The sequence below is a fragment of the Crocuta crocuta genome, unplaced genomic scaffold (genome assembly GCF_008692635.1).
Source record: "Crocuta crocuta isolate KB4526 unplaced genomic scaffold, BGI_CrCroc_1.0 scaffold607, whole genome shotgun sequence".
Classification (NCBI taxonomy): Eukaryota; Metazoa; Chordata; class Mammalia; order Carnivora; family Hyaenidae; genus Crocuta; species Crocuta crocuta.
The window spans coordinates 5,626-23,162 of record NW_027532428.1 but is presented as its reverse complement, the minus strand read 5'-3'; the positions used below and the strand labels follow the sequence as shown (position 1 = coordinate 23,162).

General features: G+C 39.7%; 1 non-coding gene across 1 annotated transcript; it reads left to right on the top strand.

Annotated features, from left to right (window-relative positions):
* Positions 1-16,879: 16,879 nt before the first annotated feature.
* Positions 16,880-16,986, top strand: LOC144244153 (U6 spliceosomal RNA). The gene has a single exon (XR_013338852.1). It is a non-coding gene; the product is annotated as a U6 spliceosomal RNA (small nuclear RNA).
* Positions 16,987-17,537: the final 551 nt, after the last annotated feature.

Here is a 17,537-nt window from a genome sequence, read left to right as displayed (position 1 = left end):
CAAACAGCAGGGTAGAAACGTTTTTTTTTTCAGGCTGAGTAAACATATGAAACCAGGATCAACATAGATGGGACATGTTTACAATTAACAAAACATGAGTTCTACGGTATTATGGGGGGAAAAGGAGAAGAAAAGCAAGGGCTCTTATCTAATATTCATCGAGTTGCTCTAGGGTTGAAATGTCTGAATAAATTGTTACATAATTGGAAAATTGTGTTTGAAAAGGTCCTCTAGATGCATCTGTGTTAAAACATACAGAAATACAAGAATAGAAGATTTGAGAAAAAATATTTGTTTTAATTAAAGATAAGACAGTTGATGAAAGTTCAAATATTTGCCAAACACCTTATAAATGAGCTTGAAGATGATGGGTGTGTGTGTGTGTGTATCTTTATTCCTGTTTCTGTGCAGAACAACTGAAGTGCTTTCCATGTGTTCTATGGAAGTCTTTCAGACTTGGTCTGACCTTTCAACCATATTATTAGTCATTTATTCAGTCTTCCATTCATCCACTCAAAAATATTTATGGCTTGCCTACTGGTGCTCAGAACTGGAGATGAGGCAGTGGATATGACAAAACATGGTTCCTCTGCCCAAAGATCTTAGAGTCTAGAAAGGCAGTGAGTCATCAAAGAATCATGGGAATGCAGTATTGATGAGTGCTATGGAGAAGTTAATGGTAGTCTAAGTACAAAACAGCTGGCCCTACCTAACTCCAAAACTAGAATTATTTCCCATATGTCTTTGTAGAGGTGATATGAAATGCCAATAACTAGAGATGAAAGTTAAGAAAGAATAGCTGCATACTTTGGTAGAAATGTGTCTTTTGACTACATTTGGGTTTGGGTTCATTATTTTCTAGAACTGATTCTGTGTAGCTGCTGGGAAAAATAGAATATCCTATCTCAGTCTTATATATTGATTATTCACTACTATTTACACTGCCATTAGGATCCCATTAGACCAAAAGAAGGAGTAATTTAAAATGTTCTCCTGTTTCGTCTTTTGGACAACCAATGGCATCCTTATGATCTGTCAGACCACCTTCAGCAGAACGGAAATCAAGAAAGAGGATAGAAAGTCTGGCTGTTCCCACCCTTTCCAGACTCCACTCATTGTTCTCAGATCTTTTCCTAGTCACTGAGCTCTTGTTTGGATGATGTTGTTTAGGCATATTTGTCTGTGACTCAAAACTGTGGTTAAGGAAGAGTGAGCTTTTTCCTGAGAGTTGAGAATTAATTTAGACTCCTTGAACACTAAATTGATACCTTTTCATGTGGAAACAATGAGTTCTTTCCTATTCAACTTATGAGTAGAAAGTCATTTAATGACTAGAAAATCATTTAACAAGTAAATTTATGAAGCTCTAAAAAGGTGTAAGGAAAGTAAGGAAAAAAGGAAGAAAAGTAATGATTCTGAAAATCAGTAAAGACTACTGTAAGCAAAAGCATTTCTTTGTTTTTAACTAGCTGACTTTGCTCTGTCAAAGGAGGCTATAGCCAGATATTCAAGGTCACTATATAGTAATGATGATCTGTGTGTGTGTGTGTGTGTGTGTGTGTGTGTACGTGCGTGTGTGTGTGCACACGCTGTGACATGCCTGAAATAAATTTAATTAGAACTTATTCTCAGCATGCAGCTTAAGTAGCACAAGGTGCTTAAGCAGTAATAAGCCAATATTTTAATATTTTTCTTGATATTTAGAGCATTAATATCCTTTATCAATATCAATGTCTGAAACTTATCCTGAAAAAACAAACAAAAGGGAATAGAAGTTAAAGACTCTTCTATCTGATAGTCTGTAATTTTAAGAGCCACTAAGTATAGGAGATAAGACATCTTGGGGTTTTCTAAGTCTCTGATGCCCGGTCCTGAACCCTATCTAAATGGTTAATATATGACCTGAAGGCGGGACTGATAGATGATTCACAATTAGGAGGAAAAAATGAGGAAATACTAGGACTTCACCTTCCAACAGATGGGAGAAGATGTATTTTTATGTTGACTAAACTTTAATCAACATTAAATTAGAAAATCAGACATATTCTTAGAGGACAAAAGGAAATCAGTGAAAAGACAAAGTGTAAATGTATGAAATTCAAGCAAAACCATAACTAATTGTTATGCTGAGAAATCAGCTCCATGTGAATTATTTTATATGAAATTGAAGAGACTTGTAGTTTATTCAATATTCAGCATTGTTCAAAATGCCTGAGTATTAGAAACCACAGTTGTACCCACTGTTTTGCTCCAAGGGAAGGCAATTAAACAAGAGTGATGAAGTTTAGAAATAGGAAATTTTGAGGGCCAGTGGTCTTATAATAAAATTAATAAATGAAGTGGAATAAAATACATCCTGGACTGGAACTCAAGAATAGAAGCTAGCTGGCATTTTTTTTTTTTTTTTTGTGGCTCTCTAAGCTCACTTCAAAAAACATGAAAAATGGAGATAATAATGCTTTTCTACCCCCTGTTGCACCGAGGACAAACAAACCAATATCTAAGAAGCCCTTTATGGCCCTCAGGGGAAAGGTAATGTAAATTACTTTCACAGGACAACTTCAAGCCTTCAGCTCATGGTAAATGGAAACACTCATCCCTTGTTTGGTTAACTCTTGACTTGGAAGCCTGGTAAGGTGTCATCTTGGGATACCATTCAGGAGTAAGGAAAGCCACGGACTGTAGGGTAAGAAAAGAAAATGAAACTCTTAGAAAATTTCTTGCAAGGCTTGGAAATGTTCTCTGAGTTCCATAGCTATATGGGGTAACTCAAGGCAGGAAGTTCTTCTCCCGTCATCTGGTCGCTATTTTGTGCCTGTGGAAATGTGGCTGCACATGATTTCCCTACTATGTGTTATAAGCTCTAAATCTTCTTGCAGTCAGTATGCAGGCCTAAATGTAGTTAAGGAAATGAAGGTCCTATCTGAAGTGTGACTTTCTCAGAGACAGATGTGGCTCCATGGTCACCTACCACATGGAGGAATGAAATAGATGTTTCTCTGCCATTACTGTTGGAGATCATTGGAAAGACATGAACAATGAAGAAAGAAAAGCAGCTACTGAGCTAGGAATTCTTTGTGGAAAAGTTCTTTGCATCGTGTATTGAGTCTGTTAAATTGCTACAACTCTTTTGGAAAGGAATTGGTTGCTAGGAATCAAACATAAAAATGTATAAATCCATTTATTTAGTCTTCACATTTAGTCTAAAGAAATAGCTCAAAGGAATATAAAAATCATTTGCAAAAGATGCTAAATTATATGTTTGTTGTAAATTTTGGTGCAATAATATACAAAATGGAAGTAAATTAGATATCTAGAAATAGCAATATGTTCATGCCACTCTGAATACTAAGCAGTCATTTGAAGTTACCAGTATAAAGGTGGTGTGGCTACATGAATACATGCATACAACACTTAGTAAAAAAAGAAGGTAAAAATTATATATACAAGATAATTGCAAATATATATAAATATTTATGCCGAGGAAAAATGAAAGGGAAACACACACAAAAATGTTTGCTAAGTGTTGATTTTTTTCCGGGTCCTATTTGAGGAACTGAGCTAAATCAGTGTGAAGGACAGATAAGGGCACCATTCTCTTGACATTGACATTTAGTAAAAGGAAATAATAAATTAAAATAAGGATATATCAGATAAAAGGGAGGCTGAGTGGCTCAACCAGTTAAGTGTTCAACTTTAGCTCAGGTCATGATCTCATGGTTTGTGAGTTCAAGCCCCGTGTCAGGTTTGTGCTGACAGCTCAGAGCCTGGAGCCTGCTTCACATTCTGTGTCCCCCTCTCTCTCTGCCCCTCCTCCATTAGCACTCTGTCTCTCTCTAAAATAAATAGAACATTAAAATAATTTTACAAGAATATATCATGTAGTGACAAATGCACTGAAAAAATTAACAGGGTGTTACTGTAAGATAATACAGAAGGGGTTATTCTCAATTGCAGAGTCTGAGGAGACAGATTCTAGTTAGAGATCATGAAACTACGGTCTCTGTGAGTAACAACTCTTGTTACCTCTCCCTTTTCCAATCCCTTCTCAGCTGCCAGAAGGGAATACTGACGTTACCTCCCTGTGAGAGGGGCTTCCTGACGGTGGAGTCGTGCAGGGCACAGGTTTTCTCCTGTGGGAATGGAATGCTTGCAGCCTGGGCTTGTTCACTCCAAGTCCTACCCTCCTATGTGAAATTCGTTAGGAGCAGTTATCTGACCAGTCGGCTTTTGGAGGCCCAACCAGAGAGATCTGCCCATTTCTGGTTTACCCAGTCTGGAATTAAAATGAGAACCAAAGGCGAATCCCGGGCAGTGAGCACTCAACCTTGGAATCGCTGCTTTCTTCTGTGCCCCTGATTCTTCCCTGAAAGCTGCTTTACTCTGGCTGGTGTCCTCCACTGGGAACCTGGGGAGGGTTCGGGCCTGAGGGGTCCCTCACAGAGGACTCAGGTACTGGAGTGAGCTGCCAGCCTCCTTTATTGGCAGACTATGCCTGGTGCCTTGGGTAGAAGAAGAACTTGGGGTACAGTTTTCTCTATTGAAGTTCTGCAGCAGGAGGAGTAGAAAGAAAGGCATTTTTCATATAAAGGATTTTAAAAATGTTTTTCTCTTGTTAAGACTGGATCCTTTTCCCTCTCTTCCCCATAAATAGCAGACTCTAAGACCATGTGGTCATAAAGCCATTCTTACTGCTACAAATCCAGCAGTGAGATGACCTTGATTTTGGGCTTCTGTCTGCCATGTGTAGGTGGCAGCAGCCAGGTGACTAGACTATATCTTATCAAACTCACAGACCTTTTTCTCTGTCTTTTTATGAGTGTAACAGGCCAGCAGTTCTGCAAAGAGAGAGTTGATAAAACCTTGGCTTTATAGCCACCCACTAGACTGGAAATTTGTAAGAGCTGTGAGCTAAATGGGTAGCAGATTGCTGGTATTGCTGGATGAAGGGTTCATCCCTCACTTGCCTTGAGACTCATATGATATTTGAGAGCATCTAACTTGTCTTGGGGAAGAAGCACAGCACCCCTAGCAAACCTCAAGTATTATAATAAGGCGAAATCCCCTACAACATGCCCAGCCATACTCAGGCTCTCTGTAGCCAAACGAGTGTCTACCTTAGCCACGGAGACAGACTGCTCCCAGCTTGCACAGCACTTTGCCAGGGGAATGGAGTTCATGGGTGGGAGTGTCATTATCTGGTGGTCTTATGTTCTGGAGGAGGTGGATGGACCACACCAGGGAACCCTGCAGAGATCAGTCTTCTGTAGGAGTTCTCTGTAGATAAATTACTGACCCCCCACCTCCTCTCCCTGCATGCAATATGTGGATAAATATCATCTGCATTACACTGAAAGCCATAAAACTAATCAGGTGCTCTTACCACTCAGTATCACTTACTACTCTCTAGTCCTACTTCAACTTTCACAAAACAGTAATCATTCTAGCTATAATCTGTATTTTGTTGGGCTTTTTAAATAGCTGCTTTAAAAATCTAATTGTATTTGGAACAACTAAATAAGTAGAAATTTCTTATGCTTTCTGCTCAAGCAGCCTGTTCGTAAAGCAGCTTTGAGACTGAATCTCCTTGAGAGTATCCACCCTGGGTAATTTTAATCATTTCCTTGTTTATCCTCCCCCCTTTTACTTGGCCTTCATATCTGACTGTTTCTGAGACAAGGCGTGCCTCACACCTGCTTGGTATTCTAGCTCTGTCCCATCTTATCAGAATGCTAACACTGTGCTCACTGCAGCCTCTGGCCATGAGTTTTAAATAACCATACGAAATGGTTGTAAGGATGTATGCTGCACTGCATTGTCCAGAATTTTTCCTCACAGAAGCTCCTCTTTTGGCCTCTATAGATCTGTCTTAGTTTTATTGTATTATGAATATAACATGTTTTATAAATCCATGACTCGTTTTCAGTCACTCGACCGGCTGTATATTTAAAAGTTGGCAAGGAGCCAACAAAATTAATGCATATTCAGTCTTCAGGTCCACCATCTGTCACAAATATGTTACTTGGTTACCATTAAAGCTTTGATCCAGACTGATTCATAGGGCTTTATAAGAATCAACCTTGGAAAAGAACCTTAAAATAGAGTCTGTCTGATTTGCTCCAGCTTGTCTTTACAATAAAACTCACATCAACACACGCACATAGGCTGCTTTTTCTATGCTCAGACAGTAACCTGGGCAAATACCACTATTTTGGATTACAGTCCAGTTTACTTGTTTTATATCAACATAAGCTATTACTTCACTAAAGTTTTTCAATCTTTATATCATCTTAGTCATATAAGGCTCAAAGCATTACATCATCCAAAAAGTCTCCCCAGTCTTGGCCTTGTTCTAATAATTTTTCACTGGATATTAACAGGGTACTTTGCAATTGAATATATATGACATTTACCTAATGGGAAGATCTTTGGGAGGACATTCTTCAGTTGGTCATATCTATAGCTTCTCTGCCTACCAAAGGTGTGACCTTTATGGGAGTTTGACTGCAAAGCTGGCCTCCGATAATTGTTGCCATCTATGTGTTCATGCTGATGGTCACATCAAGACGTAGAAACTATTTTCTTCTCTCTAAATATAAACTAGTCAACAAAAAGCAGGGGAAGTGGCTTATTGAGAATTCTAAGCCCAGGCATTAGAAGGTTTGCAGCTTCATTTTGAAGTGATTCTTTTCATAATGCTGCCTCTTAGAACCTGGTCTCCCTAGTGTGAAAAACCCAAATTACATGGAGAATACTTGTTACTCCAGTTGACCTCTCACATGAACTCCCAGGCAAGAGCCAGCATCAACTCTCAGTCCACTTGACATTCTAACTGAACAAGTCTCCAGATGTTTATGGCCCATTGCCAAAAATCACATGGAACAGAAGAACCATCTAGCTGAACATAGTCAACCCAAAGACCATGAGAAATAATGATGTTTGTTCTTTTACAGTGTTAATTTGGATGCTGAATAGCATTAGATAAATAAAATGCCTGTGCCACAAGGCAGGGTCTCCAGTGATCAGATATCTTCTGTAGGGAAAAAATAGCCCCAGCCTTGGGAATAAAACTTACCAAGGGACCTCCCCATGGGCCTATTACTAGTTGGGGTTTCCCAGAGTACCAGAATTTCACCCAAAATCCTCATACTGAGACAGGGAGAAGCAGATGGGATTCTATGAATATCTATAAAGATTCTGTGAATTTTTGCTCTTATCAATATTATTCTTACACTAGTTGATATATCATTTTTATATATACTTTGAAACTTTCTCCATGTTCTTACCTATTTGCATTAAGAACTGTTCAGAATAATGGGAATACATATAGGCTTCTTCTTCTAGGGTAATCTTTTTTTTTTTTTNGGTGTTGATAGTTTCCTGTCTCACGTTCAGGTCCTTTATCCATTTTGAGTTTATTTTTGTGCATGGTGTGAGAAAATGATCTAGTTTCATTCTTCTGCATGTTGCTGTCCACTTCTCCCAATACCATCTGTTAAAGAGGCTGTCTTTTTTCCATTAGGTATTCTTTCCTGCTTTGTCAAAGATTAGTTGGCTGATGTGTAGCAACATGGATGGACCTTGAGGGTGTTAGGCTGAGACAAATAAGTCAGGCAGAGAAGGACAAATATCATATGTTTGCACGTATANATTTCTGTTTACTTGGAAACGTTTTTATCTCTCCTTCTATTTTGAATGACAGGCTTGCTGGATAGAGGATTCTTGGCTGCATATTTTTCCTGTTCATCACATTGAAGATCTCCTTCCATTCCTTTCTGGCTTGCTGAGTTTCAGTAGATAGGTCTGTTACCACTGATAGGCTTCCATTTGTATGTTAGGGCCTTTTTCTCCCTAGCTGCTTTCAAAATTCTCTTTGTCCTTCTATTTTGCCATTTACACTATGATATGTCATGCAGAAGATTGATTCAAATTGCGTCTTAGGGGAGTCCTCTGTGCCTCTTGCATTTCAAAGTTTATTTCCTTCCCCAGGTCGGGGANCCAGTCCCTTGAACCAAGCGCTGCACCTCGCTTGGGGACGCAGCCAAAGTGGGTCATGCTCTTTAACGCAGGCGGGGCCTAGTTTCCAAATCCCCGTCCGCGCGCCTCACTGAAATTGCGGAGACACAGCCTCGCAGGCGATCCCCTCGGGGCAATTCCAAGCCTTTGCCGGGCCCTGGGGGCGGAGCCAGATCGCTGCTCCCTTCTCCTCGAGGTCGGGTTGGCGAGCGCGGCCGGGGGTGTGCCTGGGGGGCGCGCCGGGCCCGCTGGAGGGGGAACCGGGTCCCTCTGTGTCTTGTCACCTGAAACACGGACTCGCGGGCAGATCTCCCCGTTTTAAGCCCTTCGCCTTCGCTCTGGCTTCCTGGCAGCCAGCCAGGAGCGCAGAGGCTGGTACCACGCGGCTTCTCCAGTGCAGCCACCAGGAGCGCAAAGGAGCGGGCGGCGCGCAGCCCCTCCGGGACGAGTTGGCGCGCAGGGACCGGGTGCGCAGGGATTTAGCGCACGTGGTCCCTCTGTGCCCCGAGCGGAGGTTTTTCTGTTTCCCAGCGACAGGGACCGTGTCTTGAGCGGTTTGAGACTCTCTCTCTTTCCCCTCTCACGCCCTGCAGAGGGGGATCGCCCCCGTCCCTCGAGTCCCCGATCCCGGCCCGATTTTATCTTCCCCAGTTCGCACGCAAGTTAGAGGCTTTCTCAGTGGATTCGGCGTCCTTTTTCTCCCAATCTCTTGGGTTCTGTAAGGTTTCCTATGGCTTCAGATCTTTTCCGTGCGAGATATGGGGGCATGTGCAATGCACGGAGCTCCCTACTTCTCCACCTTCTTGCCCCCTCCTTTCTCTTCTAGGGTAATCTTGACAACACAGTTGGGTCTCCTGTAGCCTGGTTTTGTTCCTGTAAGATGGGAATAACAATACCTACTTTGCAAGATCATTGTAAGGATCAAGTGAACAGAACTGAGTGTTTTCTCTAATGTCTTAAATACATTTAGAATCTATGTTTTATACCTAGGGTTTTGCTTTATTTTTATTTTCTTTATTTTTTTTTTTTGCTTTGTCTTGTATATTACAAAGATGTGACATGTTTAAATGACAAAAATGTTGATTTAGGCTTGGAAACAATGTGATATTTATCAACTTTTTTTCCTGGAAGATTTGCTGGCAGTATATAAATGGGTACTTTCCCTCAAATAATAAATTATAGCGCCACAGCAGACTGAACAGTCCCAAGGCAAATAGTTTCCTGAAGTGAATATGATTAAACTCAGCAGGAGGGTGATGGATCACTGACTCTCCTAACTTTGGATATACAACCATTAAAATGGCCTTCCTGGTCGGGCAAGGCTGAAGTGTTACCATGGCTCCAGTAGGTAAGTAATGTACCAAATAGAATAAGTCTCTTCAGGAAGCAGGAGTTTAAAATGGCACCTTTTTGTAATCAAGTTCAACACTGAGATTTGTAATTTCTAGTTTTCTTCTATTTTCCCATTATTTAGAAATGAAATGCAGTTGAGTAAGTGAGTCAGATTACAGTGTCTTGTGAACCATGCATTTAACACCTTTAAAAACGAACTTCAAAATACTCACATTTTTCTTTTAGCTTAACATGGGAAATCTTGTCCAAACTTAACAGTGAGGAGACTATATTTGTGAATTTCTCAGTTGTTCTAATGTTCCATGTCCCAAGAAAGTGACTCTGGAGGAAAACTATCTTCTGGGATGCCTTTACTTGCATCCCATTAAAGATAAGAGGGTCAAGACTGTTAAAGAGTTTTCCTGCTCTTAAAGAGCCTAATAAAAGACAATTTGACTGAACAGATGCAGCATGGAGTTGTTTTAATGTAGAAGAATTATTTGTTTTTCTTTTACTCTTTTCAGTGGCCAGTTTCCTCTTGATTTTTGAAGCTGAATTTAATTTGTGAAAAATATGGGGAGCGGCCAGTTGTTTTAAAGGGTGCCTGTGTCTTTTATAGCTCAGAGTTATGTACTGCATATAGCTGTGTCCTCTGTGTTTGGAAGAGTGGATGAGTACTGACTACCTTCCCAGAGAATATAATCTAGTGGCACACAGGGAAATGAAATAGGAAGTAAATCACAGGGATCACTGGAGTCTCTATTCCTGTGTACGGCCTCAAAATAACTTGCTTCCAGATTGGAAGTGGGAAAGGTCTTTCCTGCTCTTTACGGAACCTTAACCAGCACTGTGATATAAAAAGAAAAGCTAAGGTGGCGTTTTCTGCATCACAGCTCTTAACTTGCTCTTCCACTTCTCTGGAATGTTTCCTATCTTTCCCACCCAGGTTTCTTCATCTGTCAGGTTTCAGCCTAAACTGTCCCCAGGAAGAGAAACCTTCCATCTGAACAATGTCTTCACCCTGTTCTGTACCACACCTTCTCTACTGTTCATGTAACAGGTATTGCCTTCTATAATTATTTTATCTGTAGTCCACCTCCCCCAATAGAATGTGATCTCTCCAAAGACAGAAATTACCTCATTTATCTATTTTCTCAGAACTGGGGAATGAAATAATTGAATGGATGGATGGATGGGTGGATGGATGGATGGATGAGCCTGAGGTAGACTTATAAGTTATACCTTCAGACTGTGCTAATAAAACTGCATTATATATAGAATCACAGAGGAAAGGTAGTTTCTGGATACACAGAATTTTTATGGAGATGAGATTTATTTCCTGATTTTATGCATGTGGCTCATTTATTTTGTGGATTTTCTCTGGCTGGCTTTAGATTCCAGAATACCTCCTGCCACCATGTAGAACAGGTCTTGATTGCTTTACTTAGTTCTGATTCAATATGTGCTCTCCAAACTCTCATTTTAATATCAGTTAAGCCAGACATAATTGAGAAGGGAAATGAGCTGCTGTGGGTACAGATGCACATATATCCAAAACAAACACAATAATGAGCAGGGAAAATTCTATGCATTACCACGAGGAAAAAACTTTTTTCTCAGAAACAAAAGATGGGAGTTTGAGACCTTGCTCCTTAGCTTGTATCCCCTTAATTAAGTCAGATGGCCTTTTTAAGCCTCAATTTCCTTAAATTTATGTGCAGATAACAGCAACTACCCTAACTTGTTCTCGGAGTTTCTGTGAGAAGTGCATGGAATGGAAAGCACTTGGAAAACTATAAAACTCTCTATCCATAAAAGGAATTTTTAAAATATAATTTAGGTATTAAGTTCCATAACATATAAACAAAAACCTATGAAATGAGGATCTAGCACATACAAATGCAACGTTCTTACATGGTCCTGGTCACTGAGAAAGTAAGAATGAAATGTTTAGTCAATAAACATGCATCAAATATTTCTGTGTTCCAGGATCTAGAATTGACACTTGGGGAATAAGATGGAATATGTGTCTACAGAGTTTCCAGTCCACTGGAAAATACAAGCTAGAAATAGCAAACGCATCCAGGAAGTGCCATCAGGGATAGTCCCAGGGCCAGTATAGGTGCTCCATAGGGGGCTGGGAAACAATGTTGAAGGCAATAGGTATCATTCAAGACCTGAAATAGCAATAATGAGGTTAAAGGGTAGGAGGAAGAATGGTTTAAAAGGATAAGGGATTTTTAAAGTCTGGGAGTGAACACAGAAGAGATCATAGAGATTTTGAGAAAGATAGAAATTGTAGACCTGGATGAAGCTCACTGTATGATGTAGGGTGTGGTAGAAGACGAGGTGGGGAAACTAGGTTGTAGCCAGAAACTGAAGGAGTTTAAACTTTATTTTGAGATGGAAACGGAGATCTTGAAGAATTTCAAGGCATGGTCGTAAAAGGAAAAAGGCCACTCTGCCTATAGTATAGCAAATAATTAGGAGGAAGGGGCTCAGGAATGCAAGTTAAGAGGTTGACTAAGGAGCTGAGGCAAGAGGTGGAGAAGGTGGTGTCGGGGGCGGGGGCGGCTGGAGAGACCCTGAGGTGCTTGGTTATTGAAGGGGGTGAGTGAAACCACACAGGAGGAGTCTCCCCCGCACCATTCTGGGTTGAAGCTGTTCTTCTCATTGTAAGAAACAGAGCCTCTGAATACCAGTTGCTCCTGTCTCTTCAGACTTCAATCCAAACCTTCAACCAGAAAGTAGAAGAAAACTGTGGCTTCACTGTTTTTCTTGGATCTATTCCTAAATATCACATAAGGCTTAGGAAGAAAAGAAGCCTGATGCATAAGACATTTTGTGCTGTGGCTTCTTCTTCAGAGAAACTTACACAGAAAAACTTTCCCTTTTTTATCACTAGAAATGAAATGTGTAAGTTTCTAGTTACCTGTAAATCTCAGGGGCCATCTACTTAGGGAACAAAATATTTAGGTATAGAGAAATTTTGTTGTTCTAACTACTAGAGCATAATAGATACATTTAATGCTAGAATACTTAATATTATTTACTATTTTGAATTGATGTGCTAAACTATGTTAAGAGGCCACAGTCAGTATATAAACAATATTTCTTAAGATTGTGGATATCAAAGAAATGAGAGAGGCTTATTTGAACAAATCCCTACTATTATCTCTTTTCATAAAAATAAATGTGTGGAATATATAAAACATAAAGAACTACCTGATTCTTTGCACTGTCCAATTGCTAATATTCCATGTAAGTGCTAAGAAAATCCTAAAGTGAAAAATTTAAGTAAAATACAGACTGGGGGCACTTGATAGCTCGGAAGGTTAAGTGTCCAACTCTTGATTTCTACTCAGGTCATGATCTCACAGTTTATAGGTTCATGCCCTGTGTTGGGCTCTGCACTGACAGTGCGGAGCCTGCTTGGGATTCTCTCTCTCCTTCTGCCTCCCTTGCTCATGCTCATGCACTTGCTTTCTCTCAGAATAAACAACACTTGAAAAAAAAAAAGATAGGGACTTAGATTGTTAGAGAATAAAGATTATAAAATATTAATAGTAGTCACATTTATTGAGCATTTACTATTTGTTAGGCATTGACCACTAGATGATAGAACTGGCATTTGGACTCAGGTCTGACTTGACAGTCTACAGTCTATGTTCGGCAGTTTTCCTTGCAGCTTAACTCGTGTTCACAGGCCACAAGAAGGCCAAAGTTCATATTTTGCTGACCTTACATGGCCACACATATTATTTTCATCTTATTGGTCACATAATTGCCAACACTTAAAATCAGGTTACTTCACACATATTCTTGAATTTGTAGCTTCTTTTGGAAAATTGTGAGATACGACCTGGGTTTTTGTTGTTGCTCTGTTTTGTTTTGTTTTTGCAGAAAAACAAGTCAGTTGGATTTCAGCTTCAGAATGGGCCAACATGGCATAGGATAATACAGTATGAAGTTTATATCTGTACTCTCTAGTTCACCATAATTTTTAATTTTCATTGTTTCTCGCTGCGTTATCATCACTGAGGCCAAATGTCAATTGGCATTAGTGATGAGTGCTTGCCTTACAGTTATGCTTTAGACACAATTAGAAAGTGACAGTTGTTTTGTATTCAGGTTTTCATAATGTTAAAAAAAAAAACCCAAAAAACTAAAAGGTAGGGAATGCCAGTTGATGTGGTGACTCTGCCAAACAGTATGGAGGTTCCTCAAAAAGTTAAAAATAGAACTACCTTACAACCCAGCAATTGCACTAGTAGTTATTTGCCCAAAAGATACAGAAATACTGATTTGAAGGGCTACATCCACCCCAAGGTTTACAGCAGAATTATCAATAATAGCCAAACTACAGATTCAGCCCAAGTGTCCATCCACTGAAAAATGAATAAAAAAGGTGTGGCATATATACATTGGAATATTACTCAGCCGTCACAAAGAATGAAATCTTGTTATTTGCAAAGACGTGGATGGAACTAGGGTATATTACGCTAAATGAAGGAAGTCATAGGAAGACAAACACTCTCCGATCTCACTCATACAGTGAATTTAAGGAACAAAACAGGTGAACATAGTGGGAGAGAGAACCACACCAGAAAACAGACACTTAATGATAGAGAACAAACTGAGAGTTGATGGAGGGAGCTGGGAGGGGGCTGGGCTAGAATGGGTGATGGACATTAAGTAGGGGATTTGTTGTGATGAGCACTGGGTTGTATATAAGTGATTGAATCACTGAATTCTATTCCTGGGGGGGAAAAAACTCAAAAGGTAGCTGAAGACAGCTGCATGTTTACAAAAAAATGAGAGAAAATATACATTTCTGAGGCTTTGAGAAATTCTACTTATTTACATGAACTTCTTGGCCCATTGAATTTTTCATACTAACCCTCTTACCAGCCCCTTACAACTTCAGAATGGAGGCTCAGAGACACTCAGGATGGATGCTGGCATATTTTTTAAAGCTCCCAGTAATTTTAAAGCAGTTCGAGAATCACTGGGTTAACAGTGCAATTGGTTACAGCCAGAGCCTGGTCTCCTTCCCTGAGTCTGGCGTAAATGTGTGGGTGACTCGCACAGGGGCAGAGAAGCATGGCTGGCTGTGTGGCCCATCTCAGTAGCAGGACAAAGCCATCCATTTAAGTGAAAAGGCCTTTATGTTTTCCTTTCATTTTACATTTTCTAAGCTTTGCTTATTTCTGTTTACTCTTTTTGGCAAATATTTTAAAAAGTCTTTGCAATTTAACATAGCCAGTAGCCTATTTATAACAAGCCTGCAGCTGGGAATAGCTAATACTGGTGAGTCATCATCTCCCTCAGCAGGAAAGACATTGCTCACAGAGTGGGGAGTGATGGAAGCTTAGCCACTTCCTACTCAACTAGACGTTCATAAAGTTACTGGGTCACTTTTTCCCCTGAAAATCTAATGGAAGTATACTAGAAGAAATCTTCCAGGGCCCCAACTATTGACAGCCAGAGGAAGCAAGGGTGAGAATAGGTAACAATTGAAATGGAGCGTAAAGCCCAGCTCTGCAGGTAGCACGTGCACAGGGCATAACCAAGCTTTAGACATCCCTCAAGAACGTCACACATCAATTTGAGAGATACCCTGACAGCACAGGGAATAAGTGAGGAGTCTGTTTTAGGAATGGTTCAGCTCAACAGACTTATGATCCAGCTTTTCTATGTAAAACTGATACATCTTTTTACAACTGACTGAGCACACAGTGAAGATCTGAGAATTTGTAGTCTGAAGAAATGAAGTATATGAAATTAAATGCTTTCTTGTTTAAGTATTTAACATCCTGGAGGTAAAGCCTTGAACTTATTATCAGATTATCAGTACCTTTCTTTTTTTTTAATGTTCATTTATTTATTTTTGAGGGAGCATGAGCAGGAGAGGGGCAGAGAGAGCCCAGAAGTGAGAATCCCAAGAAGGCTCCAAACTATAAGCACAGAGCCTAACAGGGAGGTCAAACCCATGAACCATGAAATCATGACCTGAGGCTCTCAGGCTTATGAAATCATGACCTCAGATGCTTAACTGACTGAGCCACTGAGATTCCCATATCAGTCCCTTTTTGAACAAAAATTATCAATCATGTTGTAGGCTTCAACATCTTTCAGTATTGATTAATTACTTTCTTTGGAAAAAACTCAGAACTAGCCACTCTGGGTTAACTTCAACTGGTCAATGCTGTGGCTAATTTCTCAAGATCCTCAGTCTCAGAACAGATCTTGTTTTTGTGGAGAGTCTTAACTTAGTGGATGGAGGAGTAGAGTTGGCAAATACATGTAATAGAACCACCTTACGATATTAATGAGTTTACAGTATGAAATTCTTGTTGTGTGCTATACCTCCCATCTCTTGCCTTTGTACTATCTGGGTGCATGGAGACAAGACTGAGCAAGTAAAATGACCACAGCAGGGTCTTCATGGGTTGTGATACGGGGTTCTCCTTTATTTAGAGCTAATGCATGTATCTAACTGATCCATATATCAGGAGTGATTTCTGTGAGTCTTTTTTCATCTGTTTCTGCCCATGCCAATTGCATGATGGTTGAGATACCTATCCTAGAATCCATTAGATGTGATCTGAATCCTTGCACAACTCTATGCAAGCTGTAAGATCTAAGACAGCTTGCTTGATTTCCTAAAGTTTCATTTCCTCATATGTAAAACCAAAATAATAATAGTGTCTACTCCATAAAGCCATCCTGAAAATCAAATGAGATAACCTATGTTTAAAACAGAGTGTCTACATCACCGTCTGCCCTAGTGTTAGACACCACCCCATCGCTCACCATAATATCAGATCTCCACCTTCCAAATACTGTTTATGTAGAAAAGTGCAGCTTTCTCCATTTGTCCTTTTTGAAATCTCCAATCTTTGCAGTTAGAATTTATGTCTCTCTCCTCAACTTTGCTTTGCACTTTGTTTAAACCTTTATTACTCTAAAACTAAATTACAGTCTGGCTTGTAACACAGTATTTATTTCCCTAATATACAGTGAACTTCTCAAGAGCAGATTCCATATCTTGTTTGTTTTTTTTATTTCCCAGGACATATTATAATGACTGATCTCTGTAATATGCTTATTGTAAGAATGTGTCTAGGTGACTAGTTACTGTCTCTAAATTGGTCTTATCCCACCACTGCTTAGCACAACTGTGATAAATATTGTTATGATTTGATGAGGATCCCTCAGAAACAAAATTAGGAAGAAGAAAAACAAAACAGTGACTAGAATATTTATGCGTTTTAATAGTTTGTTTTCTAGTTGTAAAAAATAATAGAAAATTAGTCAAGAAGACTAAAAATATTTACCAGTAATCCATCCAACTACAAGACAAACATGACATGCTTATTTTTGCATATACATTTTTTAGTGTTTTAACATATTTTTAACAAAGGTAAGGTCACATTTGTGTATATGTGTATGCACATGAGAAAATGTCTTCATTTCACTTAAGGTTAAATTATTAAACCTTTCCAGTAAAATTTAAAATCCCTTTGCAGTGCTCACTTTGGCAGCACTTATACTAAAATTGGAAGGATACAGAGAAGATTAGCATGGCCCCTGCGCAAGGATGGCATGCAAATTCGTGAAGCGTTCCATATTTTTTGGGCAGAAGACATTAACAGACACTTCTCCAAAGAGGACATCCAGATGGCCAACAGACACATGAAATGATGCTCAGTGTCCTTCATCATCAGGGAAATACAAATCTAAACCACACTGAGATACCACCTCACGCTGGTCAGAGTGGCTAAAATGAACAAATCAGGAGACTACAGATGCTGACAAGGATGTGGAGAAATGGGCATCCTCCTACACTGTTGGTGGGAATGTAAACTGGTACAGCCCCTCTGGTAAACAGTGTGGAGGTTCCTCAGAAAATTAACAACAGAACTCCCCTATGGCCCAGCAATAGCACTGCTAGGAATTTACCCAAGGGACACAGGAGTGCTCATGCATAGGGGCACATGTACCCCAATGTTCTTAGCAGCACTCTCAACAATTGCCAAATCATGAAAAGATCCTAAATAAATGGCCATCAACTGATGAATGGATCAAGACTATGTGGTATATCTCTACAATGGAATACTACATGGCAATGAGAAAGAATGAAATCTGGCCATTTTGTAGCAATGTGGATGGAACTCAAGAATGTT